At 38.5% G+C, this 27,732-nt stretch overlaps 1 protein-coding gene across 1 annotated transcript in view; it reads right to left on the minus strand.

The window, feature by feature from the left end:
* The window catches only part of LOC107175373 (probable disease resistance protein At4g27220), a 44,413-nt gene that overhangs the window by 4,982 nt on the left and 11,699 nt on the right, over positions 1–27,732 (minus strand). The window lies entirely within an intron of this gene.

Raw genomic sequence — 27,732 nt, forward strand, 5'->3', positions numbered from 1 at the left:
CTTTCAGAAAACATGGGGAAGCACAACTAATCAAACTAAGCAGAAGTAATCAATCAGCTGGGAAGAGGGAAATAAGAAGTTTGGATAAATTGCTAAAATAGGAGGTTGAATAGATTTAAGGGAGGAGGAGAGAAAAAGAGTGACAAATCTAGAGATGAAACAAAGGGGGATCCTTTGTCTGCCAAGACAAATTGAAAAGCGAGTGCAATGGAAGATTTTTAAAGAAGGTATAGGATCGAGGACAAGGATTATTAAGAAAAGGGAGACAGAAAATGAAGAAGAGATTTCAGAGAACTCTGGAGATAAGGGAAATGCAGAGGCAGACAGTTGTGATCTCTAGTCTCAAGGGTAATCTGAATACTGCAAAAAAGCCAAACTAAATTCATACAAGGAGAAGACTCGTGCTTCCAAGTCAACTAGATTCTTAATAATTGAGATAGATGGTTATAGTGGCGTGTAAATAGTGTCAAAGTTATAGGTTAATTGGACAGCGCAAGGTAGCATTTTGGCATTTCATTGAATTTTCTTGCGCTTTAAATCATGTGGTCAACTAGATTCTTTATGATTTTTTTTTTAATTTTCATTGAATTTTCTTGCGCTTTTCTAATAACTCTGCTATAAAGCCCAAGTTTCCGGACTTTATGATTTTTTTTTCAGAAATAGATATACAAATAAAATGAAATTAAAAAAAAATCATAAAGAATTTTCTTAATTGGACAGCGCAAGGTGGCATTTCGGCATTTCGTTGAATTTTCTTTTTACCAGTAAGTGCTATGCTGCCGTTGCCGGACTTTATGATTTTTTTTTTTGAATTTTCTTGCGCTTTTCTAATAACTCCGCTATAAAGCCTAAGTTTCGGGACTTTATGATTTTTTATTTTTGTAATAAATAGATATACAAATAAAATGAAAAAAAAAAAAAACCACTTTGGCATTTAATCGAACGGTTGGATGTGGTCAGCATCTACACTTCCACGAAGGTTCCTGGAAGTTGCAAGTGCTGCCGTCATTTTCAAACTCGGAAGGTTTCAATAATTCTTTTTCTTTGAAAGAAAGGTTTCAATAATTAGCTTTGATTATTGTGTAATATACGATAATCTAGTGATGATGACGACTTATATATGTGATTAAAAGCTAAGCTGGTGGATTTGTAAGTAAAAAAAATAAAAAAATCAGGCTGGATTTTTCAGGAATAAATCTTCAAGAAACTAAATATGCTTGGCCTAATGGAAGTTATTAAAATGTCAAAATTAAACCCTTTTAAATAGATTAGGGATTGTAAAGAATTTCGGATAGATTTGAGTGTTATTGATATCAATTGAGGATGATGAGGTGATAAAGTTATGGAGGAAACCACCAAAATCTCTCTGTTGTACTGCGAAATTGACCATTTCTTCTTTCTCGTTTTCCTTCAAAATTCCGCTTATGTGCATGGATAAAATATTTCATTTTTCAATAGGTGATGTAAGATAATTGTTGATGCTGAAATCTGGTCGCCCTTTGCCCGACCAGATCTTTACACCAACGCTTATGTGGTCGGTAGAGAAGATGTCAATTTCTTCTTGCTTCAACGATCGCTCAAGCCACTGAAGTGGGAATTGCCCTTCCTTCTCCTACTAAGCCTGCATTCACAAAAGTGGATCAGAGACACCGGTGGTTTTACCGGCGTAAACCCTCCGATGCCTAAATTAGCACAAGGTATTTTCGGGAAAACGGTGTAATTTAGACTCGGTAATTTGCTTATAATTTGCTCACAGTTTTGTATAGGAAGTGGTTTGGTTTCAATTTGGCAGAGTTTTCCTCTCTCTCCTTTTTTCTCCCCCTTTCTTTATTGGTTTCCTCCTCTTTTATAGCCGTCGTCCCACATTTCCGTTCCCCCTTCATGTCCCCCTTTCTCGGGTAGTGGCAGCCCCTCATGGGACTCCAACTGCCAAATTGTGGGTAAACGTGGGATACCGTATCTCCCTCAACGGTTCTGGGCATAGCGCAACTGTCGTGATTTCGTGAGATCGTGTTCCCGCTCCTTAGAGGATGGGTATCTGCTCGGTATATGTCTCTGGTCGGTACATTCCTCTGGCTGATACTCATCTCTGGTTGGCTCATGTTTGTAGAATGCTCATTATCAGTGTTCTGATCGTACCATTTGGCTGAGGTGATCCACCCTGGGGTGGGAATGATGGCATGGCTGAGCTGGTGCTCTTATTTACTTAACACTAGTCCTCCAGTTTCTGGTCTTGCGAGTGAAACGAGATGAGAGTAGAAACTGATAATCGAATCTTACCGAGCCTGGGAACCACCCATCTGGTCCTCGCGTTATTGTGGTGGATCTGAGGCTCCATCTCTTGTCTAGGGAGATTTTGGCCTGAGTACAGGCCTTCATGAATGTATCTAGTATTTACTTAGGCTTACGTCTCGTCAGGCCTCAAGTAACGGTTAGTGACGTGGGGCTTCCCGACTCTTCGTATTTGAAATTTGAAATGACGGGCTAACCATCGTCGATATACGGTGAGTGAGCTGGCATCCCCATCACTTAAACGTTTCCATTTCCCCTTTTCCGTTTCAAATCCCTAGACTAAAATCATCATCGTTTTGTTATTCGTTTCTCCGCTGTAAGCTAACTCCTTTTTTGAACTTTGCTCACACTTCCCGCGTCCGGAGTCTCCACTTACTGGGTCCTTTCTCTGTCACGGCAGTGCTATCAGTGCCAGTCTATTCCAGGTATAGCCTTTAACCTCTTCTCTGGTTGTTGTTGATTGGGTTCTGTGTTGCCCCTTTTTGTATCCGTGTACTCGGGTTTGCTTTGGTTTCCCTTTGAGATTTCGCTATGTCAAATCGGAGGAGGAAGTTAATTGCAGATGAGAGTGATGAAGAAATAGAGGATTCATACCTTAACCTATCAATACCCACTGATTTTTTACATCCCTCTAGTAGTGTAGGCCCCTCCCATGGTAGGGATACCCTTGAGTATCCACGTCTCCTGACCACTTTGCCCTCCCCTATCCTAGAACCTGTGGGAAACCGTGGTGGACCAGCTTTAGACTCTGGTGAAAACCACAGTTCTGAGGGGGTTGGGGTTCCTGAGGAAGTGGGTGAAGGCGAGGAGAGTAGTACCGAGCCGAGCAGGCCCTCTAGGAAGAGAAACCTTGGTCACAGGATGGAAGCAGATGCATATCCCATTGATTATATTACCTGTGCTACCACCCATACTGACCTACTCAAACTTAGAAACCTCTACAATATCCCTGAGGAGGTTCTCCTTGTGATCCCTTGGAAAGGTGACGTCCCCAGTCGGCCCCCGAGGGGGTATGTGACGATGCACCTAGAGAGTTTCAAGTTAGGGGCTCGATTACCCCTTCAACTTTACTTTGCCAGGATATTAGGTGGCATGCATCTGGCTCCAGGTCAGCTTTACCCTAAAGGGTGGAGGGTTCTCTCAGCCATGTATGTGCTGTGGGAGAGATGCAGGCTGGAGGAGCCCTCCCTTGCTGAAGTAAAACACTTGTACCAGCTGAGGAATAGCCCAAGGGAAGCAGGTTGGTATTACTTCATATCAAGCTCTGCAAAGAGGAAGCCCATCACTGGCTTTCCTTCATCGTGTAAAAATTAGAAGAACAAATTCTTTTTTGTGGGAGGAAATTGGTGTCCAGCAATCCACCCGCTTGGTGGTAATATTCACCTTCCAACGGGTTTTGTCACCCCAGGTCGTTCATTTTTCTGCATACTTTACTTCTCTGATCGTTACTTATTGGGTTCCTTAACCTTGTTTGTCCTTTCAAAGTCGTGGGACCTGATCAACAATCTTGACGATAGACCGTTGCTCCAAGTGGAAACTGCTCTGGTGAACGCGTCTACCTGTCAAGACCTTTTGTCATCCACAAATCTCGTCGGGTCACGCTTGGTGGACGTAGCTGTTGAGATGGACAATAAGATCCTCAGCGCTATGACGAGAAAACGTGGTCGAGTTCCAGGCAGCTCCAGCAACCCCCCTCCTCCTTTGAAAAAACCCAATGTTGGTCCCTCCAAGGCTCCTGCTCCTGCTCTGCCCCCACCTCCACCTCGGAAGAATGGTGGGGAGAAGGTTAGTGACAAGGGTCCTGAGGTCAGCATTCAGTCTGGGGATCGATCTTCTCCTCTTCCACCTCGGGACCAGGGTGACTATCTGACCCCATACCAGAGGAATTATGGCAAATCGGTGGGACCTAAGATGGTCAAGGATATTAAGAGCATGAGCCTCGGAGAGTTAGCTGGTTCAGTTCAGAGAGTCTTCTTTAAGCTGGCTACTCTGGCTTCTTGCTATAAGAATAGGTTCATGCGCTATGAGATGAGGCTTTAAGCTGACAATCAGGATTTGAAGAAAAAAGCTAACTCTGCTGATCGCTCGAAGGAGAAGCTGGCTAAGCTGCACAAGCAAATCATGGACCTGGAGGAGAAAGTGGCTATTGCTGAGTCCAACTCCTCCAAGCTTGAGGGTGAGTTGGGTGACCTGAAGTCTGATCTTCAGGCTACTCAAAGTGAAAGAGATACTTTGAGGACGGCCCTCGAGGAGCAGATCAAGTCCTTGGATGAGCAGGTAGCCGAGCTGAAAGGCAAATCTGCTGAGGTAGATGATCGGCTGGATGCAGAGTATAATTCTGGGCTCGTCTTTTGTTACAAATGCATCATGTTTATGCTGAAGGAAGAATATCCCGAGTTTCACATGGGCAAGCTGGAGGCCGGAGTGCAGAAGTACATGGCCGAGGCCGATCAGGGGGATAAGGGGCAGGGAGAGCAGGATCAGGTGGAGGTTCCTTCGGGTGGGGTGCATGAGAAAAAAGTAGGGGACCATGCTCTTGAAACAGGTCAGGGATCAGTGCCTGCTCCCCCAGAAGTTGCTGGTCCTCCTCTTTCCGAGATTGCTGATCCTTCTCCAATCCAGGCTGCTGAACCTCATAATCTTTAGGCTTTATTTTCTATGTAAACTTTCATTTGTTTACAAACGTTTGGATGTTTATAAATTTTTGGATGCTTTCTGTTGGCCTTCTTATCTTGTTTTTTCTCACGGATTGTTTATGCAAATTATCTTAGCAATTTTACTTGGCTTTGCCTGCTGGTTCTTTAGTGGACCGAGCAGGAACTGGCACTCGCTTGCCTTAGTAAAATTTCATAAAATTACCTGCTGGTCCTTAGGCGACCGAGCAGGAATAATCACTTGCTTGCCTTAGTAAAATTTCATAAAATTGCCTGCTGGTCCTTAGGCGACCGAGCAGGTATAGGCACTTGCTTGCCTTAGTAAAATTTCGTAAAATTGTCTGCTGGTCCTTAGGCGACCGAGCAGGAATAGGCACTGGCTTGCATTAGTAAAATTTAATGGATTCTGCTTGCAGGGGAACTTATACTGAATTCATCTTTATTGAAACTTGCATGGGTTACAGAAATGCGAAATATATGCATGTGCCACAAGTCATCATGCATTTAACAGAAATAACTTGTCGAAGTAAAGACTTGGTAAAACACTTTGCTTACTGGAAGTACTTCTTCAAGTGTTCAGCATTCCACGACCTCTTCACGTCTCGTCCATCTGGGTAAGCCAGCTTGTAAGCTCTTGGTCTAGTTACTCGTATTACCCTGTATGGACCTTCCCATTTCGGGCTAAGAGCGCCATGGTTAGGATCCCTAGTGTTTTGGTTCACCTTCCTAAGCGCCCAATCTCCTGCTCGGAACTACCTCACACGTACATTCTTATTGTAATAACGCATGATTCTTTGCTGACATTGGGTCACTCTCTACGAGGCCTCTTCCCTTTTCTCCTCCAACAGGTCCAGGTTCAAGCAGATCTACTCGTCGTTTTGCTCCTCGTTGAAGTATTCTGTCCGATGTGTCCCCACTCCAATTTCTACTGGGATTACTGCCTCATGACCAAAAGCTAAAGCAAACGGGGTTTCCCCGTGGCAGTTTTGTGGGTTGTCCGGTAAGCCCACAAAACTCCTGGTAGCTCATCGACCCAAGCTCCTTTATTCTCTCCCAGCCTAATTTTCAGGAGTTTCTTTATTACTTTGTTGGCTGCTTCCACCTGTCTGTTTGCTTGGGGGTGTGCTGGGATGCAGAATTTCAGGTCCACCCCCAAGTTTTGGCAAAATTCTCTGAAATTGTTGTTGTCGAACTGCCTCCCTTTGTCTGTAATGATGGCATAGAGGATCCCGTATCTGCAGATGATATTCTTCTAAATAAAATTTGTTGTCTTTCTTTCCGTGATTTGACTAAGGACTCCCATTTCTACCCATTTGGTGAAGTAATCTATAGCTACAATTGCATGTGTTGCTGCTCCTCGGCCTTTAGGTAACGGGCCAATCAGGTCAATTCCCCACTGAGCAAAAGGCCATGGGGATGACATAGTGGCTAGCCTTTCTGGGGGCTAAGCAGGAACCTCTGAAAAGTTCTGGCAAACTTTACAGTTTTTTGCCATTCCCTTCGCATCCCGGTGCATGGTCGGCCAAAAGTATCATTGCCGGAGTGCCTTAAAAGCCAAAGTTCTCACCCCTGAATGGCTGCCGCAAATTCCTTCATGAATTTCCCTCAGCACATAATTTGCTTCCTCGTCATCCAAACATCTTAAAAGGGGCAAGGTGAATCCTCGGCGGCAGAGTATCCCATCGAGTAGCGTATACCTTGTTGCCCGACATTTCAGCTTCTTTGCTTGCTTCCTGTCCTCCGGTAAGATGTCTTCTCGGATGTATGAGAGAATAAGGTCCATCTAGGATTTTTTGGTGCTCACCCACATTACTTCTACTTCTTCCCCTATGCTTGGCGAGGTTCTCACTTCTAGTGGAACTGACTTGGATAATTTTGGATCTGCAATTGCGGCCATTTTGGCCAACATATCTGCTCGGTAATTTTCATTTCGGGATATCTGCTTTATTTCTACCTCTCGGAAGAGCTCAACCATTTGCTTCGTCTTCTTCAAATAAAGCCCCAACTTCTCTTCCCTTACTTGGAATTGGTCACTGAGCTGATTACAGACTAGCTGGGAATCTGTTCGGATTTCTACCCTTTCTGCTCATAGTGCGTGTGCAAGCCCTAGCCCAGTAATGAAGGCCTCATATTCAGCTTGGTTATTCATGAGCTGGAACTCGAATTTCACTGCATAGGATACCTCGACCCCTTCTGGGCTTCGTATTACAACTCCTGCTCCGGATCCCTGTTCATTACGTGACCCATCAACCATTACTAGCCACACCCCCTTTGAATTCTCCTGTTCCACTAGTTGCTCATCCCGAACTTCTTCCCCTGGTTCACAACGGTCAACCATAAAATCAGTCAGGGCTTGGGCATTGATTGTTCCTCAGGGTCGATAGGATAGGTCGAACTCGTTCAGCTCCACAGACCACTTTACTAACCAACCAGATGCATCTGGTTTTTTGAGCATTTGTCGAAGGGGTTGGTCAGTCATCACAACTATCGGGTGGGCCTGAAAATATGGTCTGAGCTTGCGTTCTGCCGTTATTAAAGCTAATACCCATTTCTCCATCAGTGGATATCTGGTTTCTACGTCTACCAGGGCCTTGCTAGTGTAGTATACTGGGTGTTGCTTTCCTTTATCTTCTCTGACTAATACCGAGCTGGTAGCCCATTTAGAGATTGCTAAGTGTAAATACAACTGGTCACCCTCCCTAGGAGTTGATAACAATGGGGCGTCGACCAGATATTCCTTCAGCTACCCAAACGTTTCTTTACATTCTGACGTTCATTCAATCTTCCTCCCTTTCTTTATGGTTTGGAAGAAAGGGTGGCATTTATCTGTGGCCCGTGAGATGAACCGGTTCAGTGCTGCTAATTTCTTTGTAAGGCTCTGCACCTCCTTAACTGTTCGGGGGGACTTCATTCCGTTACTGCCCGTATTTTTTCTAGGTTGGCCTCGATCCCTCGGTGGCTCACCAAGAATCCCAAAAATTTGTCCGAGCTGACTCCAAATGCACATTTCTCCGGGTTCAGCTTCATTTCATACTTCCTCAGCAATTCAAAGGTCTCTTTCAAGTGCTTCACTTGATCCCTCGGTTCTTTTGACTTCGTGATCATATCGTCCACGTATACCTCCATAGTATGACCGATCAATGGCTTGAAGATTTTATTCACTAACCTTTGATAGGTAGCTCCTGCATTTTTCAGGCCAAAAGGCATCACCCTGTAACAAAACAAACCCATGTTAGTTATAAAGGTGGTACTCTCTTCATCCTGCTCGTTCATGGGTATTTGGTTGTATCCCAAAAAGACATCCATGAAGCTGAGCAGACTATAACCCGCCGTTGAATCCACCAATTGATCTATTTTTGATAGGGGAAAACTGTCCTTTGGGCATGCCTTATTAAGGTCTGTGAAACCCATACACATTCTCCATTTCCCGTTGGCCTTCTTTACCAGCACTACATTGGAAATCCACTCCGGGTATTTAGCCTCCCTTATAAATCCTGCTTTCAACAGCTTCTCCACCTCGGCATTTATGGCCTCGTACCTTTCTTGATTAAAGCATCTCTTTTTCTGCCTCACCGGCCTTGCCCCCTTCTTAATTGCCAACTTGTCGCAAGCTACCCCGCGATCAATTCCTGGCATGTCCTCATGGGACCAGGCAAATATTTCTGCATGGGACTATAGGCATTTCACAAGCTCGCCTTTTATTGCTTCGTCCAATCCTGACCCGACCTTAACCACTCTACTCGGGTTACCCTTGTTTACAACAACCTCCTCCAGCTTCTCAACAGGTTCCTGGCGACCCTTTTTAGAATCTCATCGGTTATCTAGAGAGGTAACCTGTAGTGTCTCCTTGGCCGCTGTAGCGTAACAGCTCCTCGCCATTCTCTGGTCACCTTTTACTACGCCTACAACTTCATTGATTTTGTATTTTAACGCCAGATAATGCGTAGATATAACGCATTGGCTTATCCTAATGAAAGGTCGTCCCAGTATCATCTAGTAAGGGCTTCTCTCTTCTACCACGACAAAGTCCAGCATCATTATTCTTTCAAACAGCTTTGACTCTACTGTAATCGGGAGCTTGATGATCCCCATGGGGGTTAACCGTCCTCCTCCAAATCCCTTCAAGGATGTATTCGTCCGTTCTAATTTTAAGTCTGAAATTCTCATATCATCTAGGGCCGACTTAAACAGTATGTCAACCGAGCTGCCCGTGTCCACCAGTATTCGTTGTAATTCTGTGCCAGCCACCATTGCCTTAATCACCAGTGCATTCTCATGAGGATATAAAATACCCTCTTCGTCGTCATTTGTCCACATAATGGGAACTGCCTCACTTTCGCCCTTTTGGCTGCGGGCAAATTGAAATCCACCTCTTTGCTGGTCATGGCGTATCTCTTGTAGTTCTTCCGTGTCCTGTTCGAATCCCCAGCCAATGTTGGCCCTCCTGCTATCACACGGATAGTTGGTTGTTCACGTTCCAGGCTCCCCTCAACTCTTTCATCCTGCGTGTACTGTGATTCAATGACAGGGGACACTCCATCTACATATTCATCCAAGTACCGGTTCCTCACCAAATCCACCACTTGAATCTTTAGGTCACGACATTGACTGATAGTATGACCATAAGTGTCATGGAATTTGCAGAATCTACTCTTATCACGTCGGTGAGCAAGTTTTGTTATAGGGGCTGGAGGGTACAGCAGGCCTCGTCCCTTGATCCTCTCGTACAACTCCTCCATAGGGACTTTTAACGGAGTGTATTATCTATACGCCAAGCTCTGGTCAATTAGCTGGACTGCTGGGCTATCATGGATATCGTCCTGAGCTGATATTGTAGGTAGCTGACCTGATCACCCAGTTCTGGAGTTGGTTGTATGTAGTGCCCTGGGAGCGTTGTGATAAGGATGGGCAGCTAACTGCCAGAATTCTCGTTGCCACTCTGGGAATGGGGGGCCCGGAGGCTGAGCTCGACTGTGTTGGAACTGTTGCGGTCTCTGAGCCATGGGGTAAAGGCGAGACCGAGCTGATATTGCGCCCATCACTGAGGATTCCCTAGCTCGCTTTCCCGACCCGCTCCCGCTTGGGGTTCTCTTTTCTTTTCGTCTCAGCTCCTCCAGCTGTTCACCCTTTATCCTCGCCGATTTTTCCTCTTCAATTTCTATATCTCTCCTCGCATGCTCATACCCCGCCGAATAATTCTGCACCAGGGGACTTCTCAGGTTATACCATAGTCGGCCTATCTTCACACCCTCTTTTAATCCCTTCAACGCCTGTGGGTGATTGAAAGTTCCCAAATCAAGTACGGCCCGGTGGTATCGTTTTACAAAATCCCAAAGGGATTCATGTTCCTTCTGCTTCATCCCCATCGGTTCCATCATATCATCCTCTAGGGCCACTGCTCCTCGGAACTGCTCGGCCAACTCTTGGCACATATGCTCGTACCCTTTAATACCTCCTCGTGGCAGCTTGCGGTGCCATTCTCGGGCTCGTCCCTCTAGTGTCAATGGGAACATCCTGCATTTCTGAGCTAGTGTTAGCTCCTGTACACCCGTCATGTCGTTGAAACATTCAATATGCACCAGCGGGTCACTTCGCCCGAAGTATTTGAGGTCGGGGAAGCAAAAATCTCGCGGGATTACAGTACCCATGATCTCAGCTAATAGCGAAGATTCTTCATCTAGCATTATCCTCCAACTCAGGAGCTTTCTCTTGCCCTGAATCTCATCCATCACATGCGCCAATTTGCGCACCTCACCTTCCAATTCTACAGCACGGTCAGGATCGCGCGCAGCTATCTGATCTCGCTCCTGCTCGGCATTCAGCAACCGTTGTCTGAGCTCTCCTTCATCAATATTGGCTCCTCGGCCATCAATTTCCAGTACCCGTCCGGAGCGAGGTTGGTCTCTCCCTTCGTCTACGCGCTCCCCTGGAATCTGACAAGTACTTTTATGGGGATGTGCCCCATAGGGTTGGTCTACCGGTAGAGGAATTTCATCGACTCTACACCTCCGGAGGCTGGGTTCTGTCACAACTTCATCTCTCCCCACGGGGGTTTCACAATCCCTTCTCCGTTCGTCCCTCAGCTCATACAATATGGCCGTGAGAGTTTCCATTTGCTTTTCCATTCGCTCCAGTCGATCTTGCATCATCCTCTCTCGAGCTTCATTTGCAATCTCCCGGAGAGTGATTGTCTTAACATTTTCATTGTCGTCCCCTAAGGCACCTTTCCTTGAAACATCCATAACCGATTGTTCGTGTGCTTCTTCTGATGACTATTAATTTGGTGGTACCTTTTTATCCAGCCCCCCACAGATGGCGCCAAAATATTGATGCTGAAATCTGCTCGCCCTTTACCCGACCAGATCTTTACACCAACGCTTATGTGGTCGGTAGAGAAGATGTCAATTTCTTCTTGATTCAACAATTGCTCAAGTCACTGAAGTGGGAATTGCCCTTCCTTCTCCTACTAAACCTGCGTTCACAAAAGTGGATTAGAGACGCCGGTGGTTTTACCGGCGTAAACCCTCCGATGCCTAAGTTAGCACAAGGTGTTTACGGGAAAACGGTGTAATTTAGACTCGGTAATTTGCTTATAATTTGCTCACAGTTTTGTATAGGAAGTAGTTTGGTTTCAATTTGGCAGAGTTTTCACCTCTCTCCTTTTTCTCTCCCTTTCTTCATTGGTTTCCTCCTCTTTTATAGCTGTCATCCCACGCTTCCGTTCACCTGTCATGCCCCCTTTTTTCGGGTAGTGGCAGCCCCTCATGGGACTCCAACTGCTAAATTGTGGGTAAACGTGGGACAACGTGTCTCCCTCAACGATTCTGGGCATAGCGCAACTGTCGTGATTTCGTGAGATCGTGTTCCCGCTCCTTGGGGGATGAGTATCTGCTCGGTATATGTCTCTGGTCGGTATATTCCTCTGGCTGGTACTCGTCTCTGGTTGGCCTATGTTTGTAGAAGGCTCATTATCAGTATTCTGATCGTACCATTTGGCTGAGGTGATCCACCCTGGGGTGGGAATGATGGCACGGCTGAGCTGGTGCTCTTATTTACTTAACAATAATTTTACCTTTTTAATTTTCCTTGGAGTTAGAAAAGAGTCCAAGTCAGATGCCACATAATCGTGTGAAGCTGTCAAGCAATAACCTTGGACACAAAGCAAGAATCTGTATTCAAGGAAGGAGATCAACGAGATTGTAAATATGAGAAGAATAATCTCATGAAAATATTGTATAATTAAATGGTGATTCTTGCCATATAAACACTTACCATGTAAAGTATCTAGCCCTGCATATAAATAGCAAAGCTCTGTACAAAGAATATATACTGCAATAAAAGGCTATTCCTTTAAGAAATTTATCTTGGTATCAGAGCGGGTAAGTCGAAATAATGGCTTCATCTAGTTTTGTTAATACCACCAATTTCGCCACCCATACAATACCACAAACCAATCCCACAACCTTCAATTTCACCGTCGCAATCAAGCTAAATAGACAAAATTACTTGATGTGGAAATCTCAAGTCCTGCCCTCAATCCGTGGCAATGAACTTGAAGGCTTCATAAACAGCACAAAACCTTGCCCAAACAAATTTCTGGTAGTTGCTGCAGATGACCAAACTGCAGAAACGACTGTAAATCCAGAATATGCACTTTGGAAGAAACAGGACCAACTTCTTCTTAGTTGGCTGCTGTCTTCAATGAATGAAAGTGTCTTAAGTTCAATCATCAGTCGCACCACTTCTTATGAAGTTTGGAATGCACTGGAAAGGCTTTTCTCCTCTCAGTCAAAAGCTCGAATCCTACAACTTAGGATGCAGCTTCAAACCCAGAAAAAGGGGTCTATGACTGTTAGTGATTTTTATTCCAAAATGAAAAACTTTGCTGACAATCTCACCGCCTCAGGAAATCCCATCACAGAAGAAGACTTAGTTCTCTATATTCTTGCAGGCTTGGGATCAGAATATGAACCTGTAGTGGTTAATATAACAGCAAGATCAGACACACTACCTCTTCAAGAAGTGTATTCACTTCTCTTGAACCATGAAAGCAGACTTGATCAGCTGCATACTGCTGCTAACATAGCTTCTGATGGGAACATATCAGCAAACTATGCTCAATCTACTCAAAACCAAAGAAAATACAATAGTGGAAGAGGAAACAATCCAAGAGGTAGAGGCAGAGCAAAAACACCCCAAACATCTGGCAGAGGAAAATCAAAGCCAACTTGCCAAATTTGTGGAAAGGTAGGACACACTGCATTCGATTGCTGGCATCGCTTTAAAGAAGACTACGAGCCACAAAGCAATGAGAAAAACCAGAGTCAAGCCACAACTAATGTTGCAAAGATTGATTCAGAAAATGATCAAGGTTGGTACCTGGATAGTGGTGCTACAAACCATGTCACATATCAGATTGAAAACCTTGAAACGAAATTTGAATACAAGGGAAGTGACAAACTTATGGTTGGTAATGGTCATAAGTTAAAAATAAATTATATTGGTAGATCCGCATTACATGTCCCATGTCAGAAGCCAATTATTTTAAAAGATGTTTTGCATGTCCCTCATATTACAAAAAATCTCCTTAGCATCTCTAAATTATTATCTGACAATGACTTATTTGTTGTTTTCAAGAAAAATACTTGCCTTATACAGGACAAGATGAGGAAGAAAGTCTTGCTTCAAGGAACGGCTGATGGAGGATTGTATCTGTTGAAAACATCCTGCAAGACACTTGAATCTAGAGTCAAAAGTCCCCTTGCAACTTCTATTTTTGCTGCTTTAAATAAACCTGTGTTGTCTCTCAGCGAGTCAGAGTCTTCTAAGAGTCGAAGTCTAGAATTAACTTGTAATAGAGTCAATAAAATAGATACATTACATCAAAGATTTGGTCACCCTAGTGTTCAAACATTAAATGACATATTAATGTCATGTGATGTATCTAGTAACATCAATAAAATTTCCGTTCCTTAATTTTGTGTAGCATGCCAATATGGAAAAAGTCATAGACTAAGCCATACAAACTCAACAACAAAAACAAAGGAACCACTCGAATTATTGCATCTTGACCTCTGGGGACCGTCACCAATAGCCTCTGGAAACAACTATAGGTACTACCTAAGCATTGTAGATGACTATTCCAAATTTACATGGATTTATCCATTGGCTGCCAAATCAGAAACCTTTTCCACCTTCCAAGTATTTAAGAAAATGATTGAAACCCAACTTGAAAAGAAAATTAAAACCTTGCAAACAGATTGGGGGGGTGAATTCAGATCCTTCGTACCATTTCTCAAAGAAAATGGAATTTTATTTAGGCATTCATGTCCTCACTCTCATCACCAAAATGGAATGGTGGAAAGAAAACATAGGCATATAGTAGAAACCGGCCTAACCTTACTAGCACAAGCCTCAATACCTACAAAGTATTGGTGGCAAGCCTTTGAAACAGCCACATTCTTAATAAATAGAATGCCGACATTAGTACTCAATCGAAAATCCCCATATGAGATAATCTATCATCAAAAGCCTGATTGCAAATTCATGAAGGTTTTCGGTTGTGCATGCTTTCCCCACTTAAGGCCATACAATTCACATAAATTAGACTTTCGCACTGCTAAATGTGTGTTTATAGGATATAGCTCTCAACACAAAGGATACTTGTGCTTACACAGTAGTGGGAGAGTTTATATAGCAATAAATGTAGTCTTTAATGAGTTTGAATTTCCATTTCAAAATGACAAAGCATTTCAACCTACTGAGAAAAATACAGCCGTGTGTCCATATTATACTCAAATCCTAACAGTGCCACAGGTTTCTACTTCAGGATGTGTCTCAGCTACATCTCCACCAGCAGTTATTCAAGAAGCAGGCTCCAACCTTCACTGTCCAACAGACCGAGAGCACCACATCCTTTCACCAAACCAAGAGACCAACACTACAGAACCTAAAACACCAGAACCAGTCATGACAAACTCAGAAACAACAGCAAAAAGTACCCAAAACACTGCAGCTACAGAGTCAACAAGCCAGCCACAAACACTTCTCCCCAGTCACCCTATGATCACAAGAGCCAAGTCTGGGATATATAAACCCAAAATTTACACAGTAAAAAGATTAGCAAGAGAGAAAATTGACACTCCAGCAAGTGTAGAAGAGGCGTTGAAAAATAAAAAATGGGAGACAACCATGAGGGAAAAGTTTGAAGCACTTCAGAAAAACAGAACCTGGGAATTGGTTCCACCCTCTCGGGATCTAAAAGTAGTAGGAAATAAATGGGTTTACAAGGTGAAGTATAATCCAGATGGCACTATAGCAAGGTATAAAGCGAGACCTGTGGCTAAAGGGTTTCATCAAACAGCGGGCATCGATTTTAACGAAACTTTCAGTCCAGTGGCCAAATCACCAACTATTAGAATTGTGTTGAATCTAGCTGTTATGAACAACTGGGATATCAAACAAGTGGACGTGAATAATGCATTCTTGCATGGTGAACTATGTGAAGAAGTTTTTATAAGACAACCACAAGGCTTCGAGGACAAAAGAAAGCCACAATATGTTTGCAAGTTAAAAAAGGCACTCTATGGTCTCAAACAGGCTCCAAGGGCCTGGTATAATAAGCTCAGTTCAGCCCTTAAAGACTGGGGGTTCAAAAACTCAATATCAGACACCTCATTATTCTTTATTAACAAAGATGGAGATACAGTGCTGCTACTTGTGTATGTAGATGACATACTACTCACAGGAAGTAATAGTAGGATAATTGACGACGTGATTCAGAAGCTGAACAAAAGCTTCTCTCTAAAGGATCTTGGCTCGCTAAAATACTTCTTGGGAATTGAAGTAGAAAGGATTGCTGAGGGAATGCATCTATCGCAAGGGAAATACATCACTGACCTCCTACAACGAACATGAATGGAAAATTGCAAAAGCTTGCCTACACCAATGAGCACAAGTATCAAGCTGAGAAAGGAAGGAGGGAAAGCCTTCAGTGACAATACCTTGTACAGGAGTGTAATTGGAGGCCTACAATATGCTACCTTAACAAGGCCTGAAATAACATATGCAGTGAACACACTAAGCCAATATTTAGAAGCACCTAAACAAACTCATTGGGAGGGGTGTAAGAGAATTCTCAGATACTTGAAAGGAAACTTAAATTATGGCCTACACTTCACACCAAAAGGAAAACCAGGACTGATGTGTTTCACTGATGCAGATTGGGCAAGTGATCAAGATGACAGACGGTCTACTGGTGGTTACTGCACCTTCCTTGGTGGGAATCTAGTCTCATGGAGATCGAAAAAACATAAGGTGGTGGCACGCTCAAGCACTGAATCAGAATATAAGTCCCTTGCCGATACAAGTGCTGAAATCACGTGGATATGTTCTTTGCTAGGAGAACTTGAAATGAAGCCAAAACAAAGACCAGTAATCTGGTGTGATAACACAAGTGCAGCATCACTTGCCAGCAATCCAGTATTTCATGCCCGAACTAAACACATAGAAATTGATGTACATTTCGTCAGAGAAAAAATTGCAAATGGTGAACAAGAAGTGAGATATGTACCGACAAAGGAACAAGTGGCAGATGTTTTGACAAAACCCTTGAGCTGTGATCGTTTCAGATTTTTAAGAGACAAGCTTAAAGTCTCAAACAGACAGTTAAGCTTGAAGGGGGGAGTTAGAAAAGAGTCCAAGTCAGATGCCACATAATCGTGTGAAGCTGTCAAGCAATAACCTTGGACACAAAGCAAGAATCTGTATTCAAGGAAGGAGATCAATGAGATTGTAAATATGAGAAGAATAATCTCATGAAAATATTGTATAATTAAATGGTGATTCTTGCCATATAAACACTTACCATGTAAAGTATCTAGCCCTGCATATAAATAGCAGAGCTTTGTACAAAGAATATATACTGCAATAAAAGGCTATTCCTTTAAGAAATTTATCTCTTGGGAATTTTATATCTTGTAACTTGTGATTGGAAGATAAAAATGATGTTATATATTTACCATTACTTCCATGCCGTGGATGTAATGGCTATTCCCAAAGCTCAATTGAACCAATAACACAGTCTTGAAGGACCCAAGAACAGATCCAAACAAGAAGTGACACAAAGCTTAACAAAAGTCAAGGATCAAACAATGAACAAAACAAAGAATCAGTAAAGAAGAAAATTAACTTAGAGCAAGAGTATTTAATGATTTGATTAAATTTGTGTTTATTTCTGTGGATGATTTTATTCGTATTCTTGCCATTCATTTTTATGATTCCTTTTGGTTGACTCAACGGAACAACTAACAAGTACGCAGCCCTGCAACCGTATTTACTTGTCATGATTTGATTAAGCAGAGCAACTAATACTTCAATTCTTATCACTGTTGTAATAGAGGTTTCATGTGCTATGAATAATTAGTGACGATTGCATATTTAATCCTAATTATCTTAAGAATCTAACGATGATTTAGGTTAGAAGTCTATTAGTGCAGTACATAAACTAAAGTTTAATATATTTACGTATAACTTAATGAATATCTTATGTAATATTTACTCCATCAAGTATGAAGTATATAATTAATTGAATGTACAAGCATCGGCATTAGATGACAGGAAAAGAGCTCGTCAATAAATTATGTGAGTGATAATACTACAATTGAATCAAACTCACGTCCCAAGTTGATAAGAGTTAAATTAAACAAAGCTTTGATGATTTAATGTGCGTAAAATTATAAATTTATGATCATCAATATATCTCAAAACTTTGTGAGGTTACTGTGAAAATCCATCACAGCTGTACTTATTATCTTTTTTTTTTTTCTTTTCCAACTAGTCTAACACCAGTGGCGTGACCTCGTGGGTCCTCAAATTATTCAAATGGGAATTTCATCGAAGAGTTGATATACTCGGCATCTGCAATTGGTAGCCACGTTCAAAAACTCTAAATCATGTTAAAGTCAACCAGAAAGACGAAACATAGAAAGCAACAATCCAACAACTTGGTTAAAATATTCGCTTCAACAAATGGTTGCGTTGACGTGTATTTTGGGGGATCATCAAATATAAACAAAGACCATGTTAAAGACAAGCAAAAGCTGGCGAGATTGGTACTGATATACTAAAAGAAAGACTAATAAAGCTTTCCTAGCGGCATCAATCATGATTATTTGATAAACTAGCGGTAATAAATGATTATATTTTTAGCGGACAACAGAGTACGTGACAAGAGCTGATAACTGATCGCTTTCTTAATTTTTTGTCAATATTCAAGCAAAAATACAAGTCAACAAAATAACGTACCATATTAGCATTAAATGAACAGAGAGGGATAAGCTAGGCCAAGTCTTTAAATCAGCTACGTCATGGAATATAACAGGAAGATTAAAAAAAATAGATCAACTAGTATATAATATAATGCTTTCACATTTAATTAATTAGGAGGCTAATGCACTATAACTCAGCATTAATCAAAATTATTTCATAAACTAGTATATACTGGATATCTCGATCGGTGCAAAACCGAGCACTGAGAGATAAAAATTAACCTGGTGTCTATATATGAAGCAACTCAAGCAAACATAAAGCAGCCGTCGTGAGATCAAGCACAACAAGTGTGATCACTGATCATGCATCCAGGACAATTTTATATTTATTCAATTTCAATAATCATAATATACTATTGAATTATAGACCAGGATTTCTATTTTTAAGAATATAAGACACAAGCACGAGCATATTCGCCCATCTTTAATAAATTTATTGGGACACACTATTTCTGCTTATTGAAGAAAATCAAGAAATGCTGATTCCACCGTGCATGGTTTAATGTTAATTAAAGTTTAAGGCGATCAGATTCATATTCATTAATATGCTTTTATACGAAATCGTTCTGTTTGAATATAATAATGGTTTCAGAAATGCATACCTGTTAATTCTCCGTTTCTTGTCTCCGGGGAAAGTTTGACTTGAAGCAATGTTATAAGAGGTTTAATTGTGGGTCAATTTCTTTCGAGCATTTCAACAAACAGGTGATGTGCATGCACATCTCCTACGCTATCACTGCCATACTTGCCCTGTAGCTGCTTCCATTTGTAAAAGGATGCTGACATGTCATCATACTTGGACAGACCTTTAGAGGCCATTCTTCGAAGCGCTTGCTGATGCAAACACGTGACGTGAGGACCCAAATCAAGAATTCCGTCCAAAACACTCCTATGCACGTATGATACGTGTCTATTAATTAAATATAACTATTAATTACAAGATTATTTTTTTAAATAAATACACATATGTCATATATGTATTAATTATATAGAATACAACAAAATATTTTTAGAATCAATGGGTGAACACAATGTAATTATTATAGCAAAAGAAAAACTTTAGAGCCTTTGGTGTACTCATCGGTGAAATTTGAGCAAAAAGAAAAATTCATGTTTGTGAACCTAGAAACCACAATCATTTAGAATAATACTTGCTGAAATTAATTAGGTAATTTTTAACCTTAAATTTGAGATCATTAATCATTGAATGTTTTGATTGCAATATCAGTGGCAACACGTTTAATGATTTGATTAAATTTGTGTTTAGTTCTATGAATGATTTCATTCGGTTTTTATGATTTTTTTGGGTTGACCCAACGGAACAACTAACAATTACCCAGTTCCGTAACCGTATTTGTAACAGCGGTAATTAGATTTTTTATTATTATTATTTTAATGTGTATTTTATAGAATATAGTATTTTAGGCTAAAGTTATTTAAGGGTGTTTTAATTTTTAATTTTTTAGTTTCAAATCACTTAACTTTTTTTACCAATCTATTAAATACATTTCTAAATAAGAAATAAACCCTTAATGGGTGAGGGTATCGAAAGATTTTGCTTTATAAAAACTCCTTGTATTATTTTCTTTTTTAAAACCTTTTATAAAAACATGATTATGTAGATTTATTTGGTTATTGAGTGGAAGTTGTGCTAGTGTGTTATCCTGAAAAACTGTGAATCATATAGATTGAATGAATGATTGCTGTTTTCAATGAGTCTCATGCATGAAACTTTATAGTTTATTAAATTAGACATCTTTATCTTTCTATCCATATGTTTATTTTTCAAAAACATATTATATATTAATTGTTACGATTTTTCAAAATTGGAGCACGGATGTTTGAAAGTTCTGATTTCCATTAGCAGTTCCCAACTCTATAATTTATTTTGTAATTCAAACGAACTTTGAAAATTTTGGGAATTTTTATTGTGGTATGTATGTATGTCTAGTTTGGGTATTTTTTAAATTCATAATTTTTAGCCATATAATAAACGCATTAAAAATCATAGAGTTGGGCAGCCACAATCCTAGAAACTGTTTTCCAGAATTGCGAAAGCTGATATTGAAGTCAATTTGGATTACATTTCGTCATTAAATGCCTTACAAATTTTAATCTTGATTTCTTATTGTTCACTCTTATTGTCAAAACTTGAATTACTATTTTTGAACATGTGTAACAAAAGTTATGAATTTTTGAATCAGCAATCATTTGTTTATATCACCATTGGCAGTTTTGATGTTTTTGCAGAATATTAGTTCTCAAAGATGTTTTTGAACTCTAATTAATTTTATGAAATTTTATATTGAATGCTAACATGTTTACAGTAGCTCTTTGTAATATTTATGATTTTTTCGACATATTTATAATCTTGTTAGAAATCAGCTCCTATAAGATGGTCGAGTGTAGTTTAGAGAATTGATATGCTGAAGTTAAGATATTTTGATTCAAGGACATTTGGGTTTTCTATCAAGGTCAAAATTGAATATGATGTTGATGAGAATCTTATCTTGATAATTATAGGCTAAGAGTAAGCTCGTGTGTTTGGGGTTGTTGTTGGTTGCCTCGGGTTGAGGAAAGTGAATTCGTGCATAATGTTTATTATATGAATATATATGTAAATATGTATGAAAAGATATCATATGGATTGGTATTTTATGGTTTTTCAAGTAGTTTTACCGTTATAGTTCATTATAATAAGTTATATGTGATTAAAAGCTTATTTAAAGTATTTTCTTAAATTTGTTTTAAAAATGACTTTAAAATTATTACTTTTTCATAAATTATTTTTCTTAGAAATATTTGTAAAGTTTTGCCAATCAAATGTCTTATAAGAGTGTTTTATTGATTGATTATTGAATGATTGACATTGAAATATTGAATATCTATGGTTTTGGCTCATTATTCATAGTTACTATTATTGATGTGACCAAATAGCTAGTTGTATTGTGTGCACCTATTGATGAATATTGTTGAATACTATACTCTAAGGTAGTGTTTACTTTCTGGAGTAGGAGTGTGGAGTGTGGATTCCTCCCACTCCAGTGTTTACTTACCTTAAAAAAGGGGGGAGTGGGAGTGGGAATCCGTGGGTCCCACTCCCATGGGGGGAGGTGGGAGTGGGAATCCACTCCCCCCTCTTCCCATTTTATCCCTATAATTAAATAAATAAATAATATTTAATAAAATAAATAATATCATATTTATTTTATTAAATTTAATAAAATAAAAATAAATAAATATTATATTTAAATTAATAATATTAAACATTAATTTTAATAAATATTAATTATTTATTTAATTAATAATAATAAATATTTTATTCTAAAAAAATATTAATTTTGTACTATATTATCAATAATAATATTTCATTTGTGTTGCTATTATTAATAATTTTTATTCACATAATTTAAATTTAAATTAATAAAAAATTATGATTTACATAATTAAGAATATTAGTAATTATTATTAATTTAGAAATATAATAAAATATTTATTTTATTTTCTAAATATTTTTTATTAATTTTTTAATTACAAATTATAATTCTGTACATAAGGATAAAATTGTAATTTAAAACAATTTACTCTCAATCCAAGGCAAAGTAAACAAATAATTAGGATTCTGATTGACAATCCATACTTTCATTTAGTCTAAGTAAACACCATACTTCCACTCCTACTCCACACTCCTAATTCAAGGATTCCCACTCCTCAGGATTCTCACTCCAATCCAAAAAGTAAACGCATCATAATTGAATTGTTACTTGGGTCACCTCTATTACAGGTGACGTATTGACTGGTTGAGTCACGAGGATTATAGGTGATAGATACTATGTGGCATGAGCAATTGAAAGAATGAAAGGTTTTATTAATAAATGATTTCTTAAACTATCATTATTGAAAATGATTATTACGTTGTGACTTAATTGATTAAAAATTACTTATGTATTAGATTATATAATTACTATTGGTTCCCAATTTATGGTATTTCACGATGATTATTATGTACTTTATCATTATCAGTAACCTTATGCACGAGTTTGATTATTGAGTAGTTGATGGTTCACCCCTCATTTCCAACATTTTGTAGATTGATTTTAGAGATGTGGACTTTTGGATTTAGAGAAGAGGATTATAAGCTGAAAACTTTGACATTTTCTTGATAATTAAATTGCTACCACTTAGTTATTATTTGGAGGTGAATTTTATTTGGGAGGATTATTGTTATATCTATTGTTTTAGGGACTATGTTTCGATTATAGACAATTTTGATTTTCTTTTGGGAATAGTAATAAGATTGACTTTATGTGGTCTCATTCTCATTCTTCTTGAGATTCTTGGTGAATTGGGGTGTTACAGTATTTATTTCTCATGATTTGATTAAACCAAGGTCTCCTGAAACTTCAATTCCTTTCACTGTTGTAGTAGAGGTTTCATGTACGTTGTTATTGATATTTATATTTCGAGTGCTACTTCAATAAATTTTACTGCCGCAATACTCAATGATTTTTCATAACAAAAAAATTGAATAATTAGAATGATTGTAAGTTCATTTAATGACCAGTTTCATCATTAACTACCGAAATACCCCATAAATCCAATACATTAAACTAAACACAAATTTAATCAAATCATTAGACACTCAATCTGAAAGCAGATTCAAAACAATATTAATAAAAAGTGCTAAAAGTAGAACAATCAACAAAGAAACAGAAGACCCCTCTCGATCCCCAAGGCCATCTGAACCTTGATAGAAAGAAGGAAGTCAAGCTCCATATAATATAATGCCTCATAAATTACATAGAAAATTGGCTTCAGCTCAGATGCTGCATAGAAGGTTGGCCTGAATCCTCTTTGTGTGTGAGATTTTTTTTACAATTAGTTGAGCATACAAAATAAAAATAATATTTTAAATTTACTAGATGAGCCTATAAAGTATTATAGGCTCAATTTTTTTTTTTTTTTGAATGTAAATAGTCGTCCTACCCTAAGCAATTTTAATTTATTTGACCGGGCTTGTAATTCATGGCTGATGGAGCGACGTAACTAAAGCGAAATTGATTGGGTAAAAAACACTAGATATTGCTCTAGTACTGGACCAAGCCAACGCAATTAGCTTACGCTCTAATCGAAGTGTGATTTTAAATATCTTTTGAACCAAGACGACTCCATGAGATTTTTAATAACGCGTTTAAGTGAGATTAGATGACACTCTAATTCAAATAACTCTACAAGAGAGATTTTAATAGACAATCGTAGAGGGAATTATAAAAGGGGGAATTTTATTGAATAATTGAAGCTGAGTACTGAAAATAATTACAAGACCTCTCTATTTATAATAAAGGAAACATATTTCCCTAAGTTAGCTTAAAAAGGGAAATTAAATCACAATTATAATGGAAATAAAATATACTCTTCCTAAGTTAACTTAAAAAATGAGAAACTAAATCACAATTATAACAGAAATAAAAGATACTGCCCTAAGTTAACTTAAAAATTGGAAAATAAATCACATTTATAACGGAAATAAAAGATATTTCCCTAATTTAACTAAATCTCATACCTTAATTGACTTTAATAAAAATGGAAAGTTCTAAAATAATAAAATACCATAATTAACTCTAATTAAAATAGAAAATCCTAAAATAATAAAATTTTAGAATCTTAAAATTCCTAAATTAACCTAAATTAATGTCCTACATTAATGGCTTTTAATACGGACAAGAAGAGCTTTCGTTAATAGTGTTCTTAGATTGGATTTGTATGTTAGAAATATAAATCAATTTTAGAATACTACAATGGCACTATAGCATAAGCAGTACGCATATTCTGCATGTCTTTCTAATATCTTGCAGCTGTTCAAATAACAATGCTCTTTGTGTGCCTACAAACTTCAACTTTTCGGTCAGCATAATTTAGGTAGCAACCCGCAAATAATTTTGTAAATTGAGCCTGCATGAAAAATTGATGAATGTGTTGATGAGAATAATCATTACTCAAATCTTTCACTGATCTCCTAAATGATTTCTCCTTCTATAGATTACAGTGGTCGATTATAATCACAAATTGAGGATCTTGCTGGAAGCTGTTGTTCAAAAAATTGCACAATTCAAAGTGAAACCAAACAAAACACTTATTTCGGTTCGAGTAGCTGCAGTAAAGTTTGAATTGTGAAATTTCTTGGACAATATGTTTCCAGCAAGATCCTCAATTTTGTGATTAGAACCAACCAGTGTAGCCTATGGAAGCAAAAACAACCATTTAGGAGATTAGTGAGAGACTTGAGTAATGATCTTGTTCCGCACTAACCAGTCACTTCTCAACCTTCTCTTCAATCTCTTCCCCTTCTTTCTTCGCCTCAGAAACTCTGCGCTGAACGCCCGTAGTTTCACCCTTGATCAGCTTCTCGATTTCTGCCTTGATATCATCAAAGTTGGCATTAATTGTGGAATGAGCAGATAACAATCTAAAAGTGAAGGAGGCCAAAGGAAAGTGAGATTAAAAAACAAACAGAAGTGAAATGTTTTTTCAAACGAGAAAACGGAAACAAGAAAAGGACCAATGCGAAGAGCTGATAGAACGGATGATAGAACGAATAAGAAGTGATTTGATTATTTTATAAGGCCAATTCATGTAATGAAAGATCTGGTTTCGATCTTTGTAATTTAAATATATTATCAGCACGAGGTGAAGGACTTTTTGTCGACCCAGTCCAACATAAAGACAAATTACTGACGCAATTTGATACTGGTATTGATCTTTGTAAATTAGGCATATCAATACGAGTTGACTCTCTCAAGACTTTTGCTGTGCCATTGCTAGTGAACTATGATTATGTGAGACAAAATGTGAATAGACTCAGCTAGTTATGTTATTATTTAGGAGGTCGAATCAAGATAACATCCAACTCACTTGCCTTCTCAATGACCAACATTTTGTGAGCCAAGCGTTCGACTTCAAACCACTTAATCTGATCAGATGAATCAAGCCCAAAAAACATGGTTGAATTAAAAACAGATACAGCAGGATCCGATCATACATATACAAAGAATATCTGCTATAAAGAATTTCACATCTCAAGTAGTTGAAATTTAGTTTCAAAAGAAAAGAATGGACTAATTGATAATAACAATAAATTGCCACATCGCATGCATGTTTGAAATTTGCATTTACGCCTGCAATGCCTGACGCGTGTGCGTGATCACAAAAATAAACTTGAATAGAATCTCTCACATTCACCAGAAAATTGTTGCACAATAACAATGCAAGGGATACACATAAGTGGTAAGTTCACACATCTTTAGTTAAGATGATTAAATGGAGGAGTTACACAGATTTTTACGCTGCCAAAGCTGAAGCGACAGTGTGAAGTAAAAGTACAATTAAAACGAGTTTATATTAAATGTAAACTCTATTGAAGAGAGGATCTCAATTTTTATATCTTATTTTAATCGCTTAAAGAATTACAAATTAAGTTGATGCATTAATATATATATATTGAAATTTTTCAATCCAGAATTTTAAAGCGCGGGAACGCTCGGAAAAATGCATAAATAGTGTAGTTTAAGCGCTTCAAGTTATAAGCCTTTAAAATCTTGGGGCTTTAAAGTTTCTCCGGACTTTCCTACACTTTAAGATCTCGAACCAAAAAAATACTAATATATATATTTCTATATATTAGTAGTTTTCTCATCTGGGATCTTAAAGTGTGGGAAAAGTCTAGAAAAATTTTAAAACAGTAGAGTTTTAAAGGGTTAAAACTAAAGACACTTAAATTGCACGGTTTATCTATTTTCCCAAACGTTCCTACACTTCAAAATTTCAAATTATGTTCCTCAGTAATATCATCATGACTCTCGAAGTCATGTATGGTAGCAATACCAAACCAAATACGACGAGTAGTGGGGTCCTGAGCTAAGCCTTGGCTAAACCTTGGAAATCTTAATGCCATAATGCCTTTCAAATCCTCCTAGCCATTATCCTACTGCAATAATTCTTGCTAAGAAGAACGCCAATATAATATTTAAAAAATCTTTAGATTAGCGGACAATCTTCAATCTTCACCTAAGTTCAGGAAGGAACCACATGGTGCTTACAATGAGCAAATTGACCTGGGTAAACTTTTATTTTTCCATAATTTTCTATGCAAATTTTTTATATTTTCCTGAAATTACATAATTGCCCTCAATAAATACATAGTTAATATTAATTTTCATAATATTTTTTTTATTGTTACGTTGTCCCCTGTAAGCCAAATTTTTTAGATCTGCCCTTAAATAGGTTATTACATTATTGTTCCCAAAAGTGATGGCTTCTCCTAGTTTGAAGCTCCTACCAAGTGAAAAAGGTCTCCATAAAACATTGCAAGCTTTAACTATGATCTTTTATATTGACCTAATTTTTTTCATTTTTTTTTAAAAGATGCCAACAAGTGCTTTTGGGTGTATATGTCATATCCACAACTGTTTCTGCTCCTGATGGCCCCTAATAAATATCACAATAGGATATGATCTTCAAGCTTCTTAACTGTTTATGCAATCTGGTTAACATGAAATCTTTAGTTGAACTTCTAGGTTGAGACACGTTGTCATCATAAGTGATGATAGTTAAAAATGCTAATTAATTAAGAAGCCTAAACTATAAAATTTGATTGAGATGGAATAATAGCTTTCATGTCGGCTTTTTCATGAATAAATACTTGAGGTCCACGATATTTTTCTTATTGGAGAGAGATTTTTTCATGAATAAATACTTGAGGTCCACGATAGCACCACTCATTTAAGTGGTCCTATCTTAAATGGAAGATTCTTGATGCTGATAAATGATAATGGCCATCGATTAGAGAGTTCTACTAGTCGAGTAGTGACTCGAGATATGTACAATTTGTTCCAATTTGACTACAATACGGCACCTTTTTGTCGAAATTTGAGCATTTATTAGAAGAGATATGGAGCCACTCAATGTTCAGAGCCCAAACATACATATGCTTGGGAAAACATTCATATGTTTTGAAAATACCGAAACCGTTCACAAGAAGAATATTATGAAGTACAAATACAGCAGAAATCGCGTATGAACAGAGATTGAGTATCACAATGAGATGGTTTCAGTTTCGTCATAAACTAGAAAAAATACACCAAAATCCAATGCATACGCCAATAGGTGCACGAACAGAAATATGATGCACACATCTCTTTAATTAATTTAGGGCTTAAAGAGACTTGAAGATGCCTACAAATTGAATATGGCAGCTCTTGGACACCATCCATAAGAAATAAAACTAGCTTCAAATTGGATTTTTGAGTACTCAAACAAAGTTAAAAGCAAGATAATGAAATGAACGCAGAAACAGAAGATCCTCAAGTGAACACCATCCAACTCTTAATACGTATATGGAAAGAACTCGAGGCCTTATTCAAGATGCCGGCAGAAGGTTGGCCTAGACCATCTTCATAAAT

This window comes from Citrus sinensis, chromosome 5 (genome assembly GCF_022201045.2).
Source record: "Citrus sinensis cultivar Valencia sweet orange chromosome 5, DVS_A1.0, whole genome shotgun sequence".
Classification (NCBI taxonomy): Eukaryota; Viridiplantae; Streptophyta; class Magnoliopsida; order Sapindales; family Rutaceae; genus Citrus; species Citrus sinensis.